The sequence below is a fragment of the Pipra filicauda genome, unplaced genomic scaffold (assembly GCF_003945595.2).
Source record: "Pipra filicauda isolate LSUMZ 115617 unplaced genomic scaffold, ASM394559v2 scaffold15_size4787011_pilon, whole genome shotgun sequence".
Taxonomy (NCBI): Eukaryota; Metazoa; Chordata; class Aves; order Passeriformes; family Pipridae; genus Pipra; species Pipra filicauda.
In genome coordinates this window covers 742,219-749,403 of record NW_024104096.1, presented here as the reverse complement: position 1 = coordinate 749,403, position 7,185 = coordinate 742,219, and the positions used below count along the sequence as shown (strand labels likewise).

General features: G+C 38.8%; 1 long non-coding RNA gene across 1 annotated transcript; it reads right to left on the bottom strand.

The window, feature by feature from the left end:
• Positions 1 to 1,810: 1,810 nt before the first annotated feature.
• On the bottom strand, positions 1,811 to 6,286 carry LOC113982548. Its single transcript, XR_003538798.2, has 3 exons — positions 6,132 to 6,286; positions 2,318 to 2,519; positions 1,811 to 2,218 (listed from the first exon to the last, which is right to left on the bottom strand). It is a non-coding gene; the product is annotated as an uncharacterized LOC113982548 (long non-coding RNA).
• Between the last annotated feature and the right edge of the window lie 899 nt (positions 6,287 to 7,185).

Here is a 7,185-nt window from a genome sequence, read left to right as displayed (position 1 = left end):
AGCAAATTTGCCTATGATAATAAATTCTGAGGAACTGTTGACTTCCTGCAGAGAAACCTTGACAAATTAGAGAGATGAGCTATCACCAACCATATGAAGTTCAACAACAGAAAGTGCCAGATTCTCTACCTAGGATGGGGCAACCCTGGATGTATGGACAGACTGGGGAACAAGACGCTGGAGAGCATCACTTTAGAAAGGGACCTCAGATCTTGGTTGATGGCAAGTTGGATATGAGTCAGCAGTGCCCTGGCAGCCAAGAGGGCCAACTGTGTCCTGGAGGGCATCAGGTACAGCATCACCAGCTGGTCAAGGGAGGGGATTGTCCCACTCTGCTCTGCACTGGGGTGGCGTCACTGGGATATCGTGGCAGTTTTGGGCACCACAATGTAGGAAAGATATTAAGCTGTTAGAGAGTGTCCAAAGGAGGACAATGAAAATGGTGAAGGGCCTTGAGGGGATGCCTTATGAGGAGCAGCTGAGGTCACTTGGTGTGTTCAGCCTGGAGAAGAGAAGACTGAGGAGAGAGTTCACTGCACCTACAACTTCCTCATGAGGGGAAGAGGAGGGGCAGGTACTGATTTCTTCTCTATGGTGACCAGTGACAGGACCTGAGGGAATGGCCTGAAGCTGTGTCAGGGGAGGCTTAGGTTGGATATTAGAAAGACGTTCTTTCCCCAGAGGGTGTTTGGGCATTGGAACAGGCTCCCCAGGGCAGTGCTCACAGCACCAGCCTGACAGAGTTCAAGTAGTGTTTTGACAACACTATCAGGCACGTGATGTGATCCTTGGGATGTTCTGTGCAGGGCCAGGAGTTGGACTTTGATAATCCTATTAGATCCTTTCCAACTAAAAATATTTTTTTTATTTTTGGATTCTATAAATTATTATGATGCTAATTTAATTTTTTTAACTTTTTTTTTTTTTTAATTCTTGGGCATCATTTCCTTTTCATTGAGTGCCATTATACAGATATTTTAAGGTGCAGAATATAAACTGATATTTCCTTAAAGTTTGTCAGTCATATCATTACTTCACACAGCTGAAATAGCAACATAGGATCATTATTGGTAAAAGTTTCAGTCTTAAATGAATTTATTATTAGATACTTTGGCAGCTGCCAAGATCTTCCATTTCTGTTACTTTTTCCCAAGACTGTAAATGTTTTGTTTATTGGAAATTCCATCCTATAACAAAATATAGGGCTTGTATATTGGGTGCTGTTCTGTACCGAGTGTGAAATCAATACACAGCCTTAAATATAGGAGGGACATTATTGCAACCTAATTATTGATATGCTAAAGTCATTTACGCCTGACAGAGAAGATAGATTATGATGCTATTAATTTAACTGACAGTGGGTAAAGGAAGATAATCTGCAATGTAAACCTACAGACTGTAAAGTTTTTATGCATATTTTGTTCAGCAAGTTATACAATTCTGACAGCTATGAATCACTTTTAATCTGTCAATTTCAAAGATTGTCATCAGAAAGTTCAGCTGAAGGAGAATGTCTGTTTGACTTATCTCAAATGTAAGATGATTACTGTTTGTCACATTTACAAATTATACTATTCTTGGGAAAAATAAAGCTAAAATGTTTAACATAGTTATTGTGTAATTTGGAAGGCAGGATGCAGTAATGCATCTAAAATAGATGTATACATTTGTGCCGTGAAATTTGTGTGCTAATGGATGACACACAGCAATAGATATAAAAACAAAGGCGGTTTACATTGCAATAACTTCATATACATAAAAATATAGAAAGAAAGGAAAAATATAAAAACTGCTGAATCTTTACTTTTTCCTTCAGACATTCAGTAGAAATATAAATGCTTCAACAGATGACACAGTTCCAAAAGATGAATGTGAGTCTCCAGATACAAATTTCTTTTTTTTTTACTTTCAAAATGCTTGTGTGTGCCATTGGTCTTGCATACAGATTCACAAGACCTATCATGGTTCTATGACACTTTGCCTTATTTCAAGCATTTTAAGGTAGACTTTATCAGGGTAGACTTTATCAGCGGTGTTGAGGCTTTAGCTTTTCTTAAGCTGAAGTGTCATGCTTTTTTGGGATACCATGATCAAGTTAACACCTTTTGCCTTATAAGGTTGTTCCTACTCCAGCAGTGTTTTTCATGCTTTCAGCTTGTTCCTCAGCTCTGTGGGTTTCCCAGACATGCCCTTGCTCCCCTGGCAGCTCTGACAACTGCTGAAAAATAGAGATATTCAGTTTCTTTCACCATTACTTCATCCAAGCATGCATGAGACCCTGGGACCATCCACAGATGTAGGAGGCACCCATTCTTACCTTGAGAAATTGCTCTCCATTGTATATAGAAATCACAAAACTGACTCGGCTCCTAGAGTGGTGCAGCGCTGGGAGGCCAGGAGAAACTGAAGCATTTTAATGACTCTGTGTGGTAACCATTGGTTCAATAGAAATTTTCGATAACTCCACAGGGCCTTGAAAATGGCAGTGTGTATTATTTTTCTTCATTTAACTGGGTGCCCTGTATTTAATAACAATACAAAAATTAGTAAACAAAATTACTAATGCAATATCTAATTAAAGAGAAAAATAACTCAATAAATAAATAACAAAACTTTGCTGCTAGATATAAAAAAAATTATTGAGTCAAGAACAAGAAGTTCAGCTACAGTTTGTTCTGCCAGTCTGCATTCAATGACTCACCATTCTTTGTTAGGATAAATCTACGGTTTTAGGCATTGGCTTTGTTCCTCTTCCAGTAAGAGAAGCTAAAAGTTTTTAAGTCATTTTAGTGATAATGAAGCTTGCTTGCATTGTATCAGACAGGGTAGCTGTTTGACATTTGGTTCTCCTTTGAAGAAAACAACAGTGGGAAAAAAAATAAGTCTTGAAATTATTTTTTTGAATTCCCCTACCCTCATTTATTTTCTCTGTCCTGCTATAGGGTAGCTGCAAACTTAGCTTTTACCTCTAGGCAAGTAGGCAGGCAAGCATCTCCTTCTGGAACTAATGTCAATGTTATCTCCTCGGATTAATTGGCAAGTAAATGGTGCAGTCTATAGGTTGCCTCCTCGGGAGAGAGTTTCTACATCAGCAACTTTGTGATATTTTGCTCTGAAATTTAGCCCTGTATTTAACTCCTTTTTGGAAACTCTCAGGAGAAAGGAAGTCAATCTTTCTGCAGTTCCATGCAACTCATGACCACGCATCTGCACTTTCCTTGAGAAGAATTTTTACCTAATATAAATTGATTGACTGTTTTCAGAAGGTTCCCTTTTTGGCTGGCAACATTTCTGGGTAAATGCTAGTGTGGCATATGGAAATAACTTTAGGTAATTCCTTAACTCCAACTCTTTTGTAGATATACAGATAATCAGTGGAATAAGATCAGAGTAAAAGCAAAATACCTTCTAACTTGGACTTTAGGGCACAAGAGGGTTTTGCTGGCTTAGCCATGTTTTCAAAATCTCTCTCCTATTGCTCATCAGAAGTAGTTACTGTACATTTGTTACTGGAAACTTTTCTCTGTGAAAAACACACTCCTACACAGTCCTGCTTTCAGGAACTATTTACAGTCCCCTCTGAAAGGGAAATGTGCAGTGGGGTTTTCAAGTCAGTTCAGAATTTTTAAAATTGCTTCCCCTGAGCAATATATCAAGTTGACCACTAAAGTGAAGAGTTTATTTCTGCAGTTATTGTGTTTTATATTAATGTGAGTAAAACCAATTGCTAGCTAACAACTGTCTGCTTGTATGTGGGGGTGTTTCACTCATAACGTGCCAAAGATAAACATTCATTTTCCCCTTTATAATTCAGTGGTCATATTTGTAAAATTCAACTTATTTATTATCATATTTGACTGAAAAAAATCGTAGTTTTGTAGTTACAATGCTTTCAAATGAGAAAGAGTGTTGCACACATGAAGAATGTCTTTAGTAAGCCAATGCCCTCCTGCTGAGTTTCTACCATCAGAACGTGTCTATGCTAGGCAAAGTTTCATTTCTATTTAGTTTCAATTAAATGCCTGTAATGTAATTACATAGCACAGGAAGGATCTATTGATGTTGTAAATTTGATTTGTACTGAGATTACAGAAAAGCCCTGTAAGGTAACTTTAAAAATTATTGTCTGTCCTTCTAGCTTCTTATGTGCAACAATAACATCTGGCAAATGTCAAATCCTGTAATTTTGTTTTCCTGGTTTGAGAAATACTTTACTTGGTCATTGATTTTGAACAGAGTGCTTAGAATAAAACATTCCCCACCTAAGGAAAGGCAATAGGCCCTTGGACAGAAACAATATGGTGGCTATTCAGGAAATACAGATAAGGACACAATTCACAAAGATTATATAACTGTGTCAGCAGCAGTGTGAGCTTTGTTGCTTTTGAAACTGAAGCTAGACAAACAAGAACAATAACATTTTCACCATTTGTAAAAATATCTAATCATTTTGTGGTTTTGCCTCATATTTTTAACTTTTCTTCTCTGAGAAGCTGACTTTCTATCTGCCTGATAGCAAAATTTTGCCATTTCATCAATAAAATTGTCATCACTTCACCTTGAATCTATTCACAAATGTTTTGTCACTTGAGGTATATAAATCTAGTTTGGATGAAGGACTGACATTTAATTAAAATCTTAGTTTGTGCATAAAAATGTTCAGTTAAAACCAGAAAATTTCTTATGATTGTAGTAGTACTCTGTAGTTTGTATCATGCTGTCTTTCACATACAAAACATATTTTTAGTATTGCCTGTATCCCTCACTGAATTAGTTTCTTCTATTCCCACAAGCAAAAGCTGGTTCCTCTGTAAGTATGCATGACTGAAAAGTTGAAGTTACTGGAAAGCTGAAGTGAAAAACTTGAATATGGACCAGAAGTATAAGTTTCAACTTTGTTCTATACTTGTGGCCCTGTGCCATCGTAACTGACCAAACTTTTTTCATTCCAATTGGAAATTAAATGTGTGAGAGTGTAGCGCTGACCATTTCTTTGCTCTGCATGAAGTTGGTTGGTTTTTCTTGACAGTTCTACCTTGATGTGTCACCTCAGATAGATTGCAGGTCACTTGGACCTGAGCAGCCCAAAACGAGAAAAAGCAGCCCCAACAACCATGCTTTTAAATTGATGTTGGCATAAAATTTGAGGAAGGAATGAAAAGTTTGTCAGAGTTATATCTCTTGATTTGCGTACTTTTATAGGGAGTTAATGCCACCATGACTCAGGCCGCAGTCCAGGGATTTACCAGGGAGTGGTGACTTTCAGCATAGCCTCAATGACGTTACACAGATACTACAAAGTAAGGACAGAACACTGGAGGTGGTAGAGTGGAACACAGAAGAGTAGGTTATCTTTTCCTAGAAATACAGTTAATGTACCTTTAATATATATGTACATAGAATACATATATAAGCACATTGCTCTATGCATGAGAATCTAAAACTTGTAAATTCTTAGAATGTGAATTTTAGAAACAGAATTTAGACACTAATAATCACTAATAATAAGATGTTAGATACCGCAGTAAACTTACATGTTATTTCAACCATCTACATAACTTGAATCTGTGCCTTCTAAAGAATTTTTTCTAATGAATCAAGCAGCAAATAACCTGCTCATTTTTTTCCCATTTCTGACAATGTTGCTTGCATTGGAACTCTGAATGAGCAAGTTAAATATCTACTGGAGAGCAAGGGATTGGGCTTTCTTTTTTTTTTTTTTAATAAAAGTGTTATGAACCTCTGTTCTGATCATCCTTGAAATGCCATTTCCTTGAAGCAAAGGATGTCATAACTATCTTTCTTTTTTGTCTAATTAAAATGCTTCATTCAAACTACATTTTCAGGGCTTCTTGAGTACTTTAAAATCTAATAGATATATCCTGTGACACAAGTCTGAGCAAGTAGATACTACTATTCCTGTCTCAGAAAGTGATTTACAGAGAGACTCTGGAACAATTAGAAATTGAACCTCTGACTCTTGACTGTACACACGCTGAAACACAAGAAATTCAATTTAAACATAAGAAAAGACTTTTGTATAGTGAAAGGGTGCAAAAGCTTGGTCAGCTTGCCTGGAAAGATTTAGGAGTAATCATCCTCAGAGATACTAAACCCTGAAAGATACACACCTGCTTTAAGTGACTCAGCTTTAAGGACAGCAGTTGAAATGGACGATTTCCTTAAAACCCTTCCACCATCATCCATTTCATGATTTTATGTTACTTTAATCAATGGACGAATTTTCCCTATAAAGTTTAAAGCAGATAGCTGCACAGAGTGGAAAAGGCATTTCCAGATCTAGGTGTGTGTGCTGCATGCCTTGTGGGCTGTACATATCATAGAATCATAGAATCATAGAATCATAGAATCATAGAATCATAGAATCATAGAATCATAGAATCATAGAACCAGCTGGGTTGGAAGGGACCTCTGAGATCATCAAGTCCAATCCTTGATCCACTACCGCTGTGGTTACTAGACCATGGCACTAAGTGTCACATCCAGTCTCTTCTTAAAAACCTCCAGGGATGGAGAATCCACTACCTCCCTGTGCAGCCCATTCTGATATCTGACTACCCTCTCTGTAAAGAAATTTTTTCTAATCTCTAACCCAAACCTCCCCTGGCACAACCTGAGACCATGCCCTCTTGTCTTGCTGATAGTTACCTGGGAAAAGAGACCAACCCCCACCTGGCTACAACCTCCTTTCAGGGAGTTGTAGAGAGTGAGGAGGTCTCCCCTGAGCCTCCTCTTCTCCAGGCTGAACAGTCCCAGCTCCCTCAGCCTCTCCTCATAGGACTTGTGCTTGAGTCCCTTCAGCAGCCTAGTTGCCCTCCTCTGGAGCTGCTCCAGCACCTCAATATCCTTCCTGAACTGAGGGGCCCAGAACTGGACACAGTACTCCAAGTGTGACCTCACCAGCACTGAGTACAGGGGAAGAATCACTTCCTTGGACCTGCTGGCCACACTGTTCCTGATCCAGGTCAGGATGCCACTGGCCTTCTTGGCCACCTGGGCACACTGCTGGCTCATGTTCAGCTTCTTGTCAGTCCAAACTCCCAGGTCCCTTTCTGTCTGGCTGCTCTCCAGCCACTCTGTGCCCAGCCTGTAGCACTGCATGGGGTTGTTGTGGCCAAAGTGCAGGACCCGGCACTTGGCCTTGTTGAACCTCATCCCGTTGGA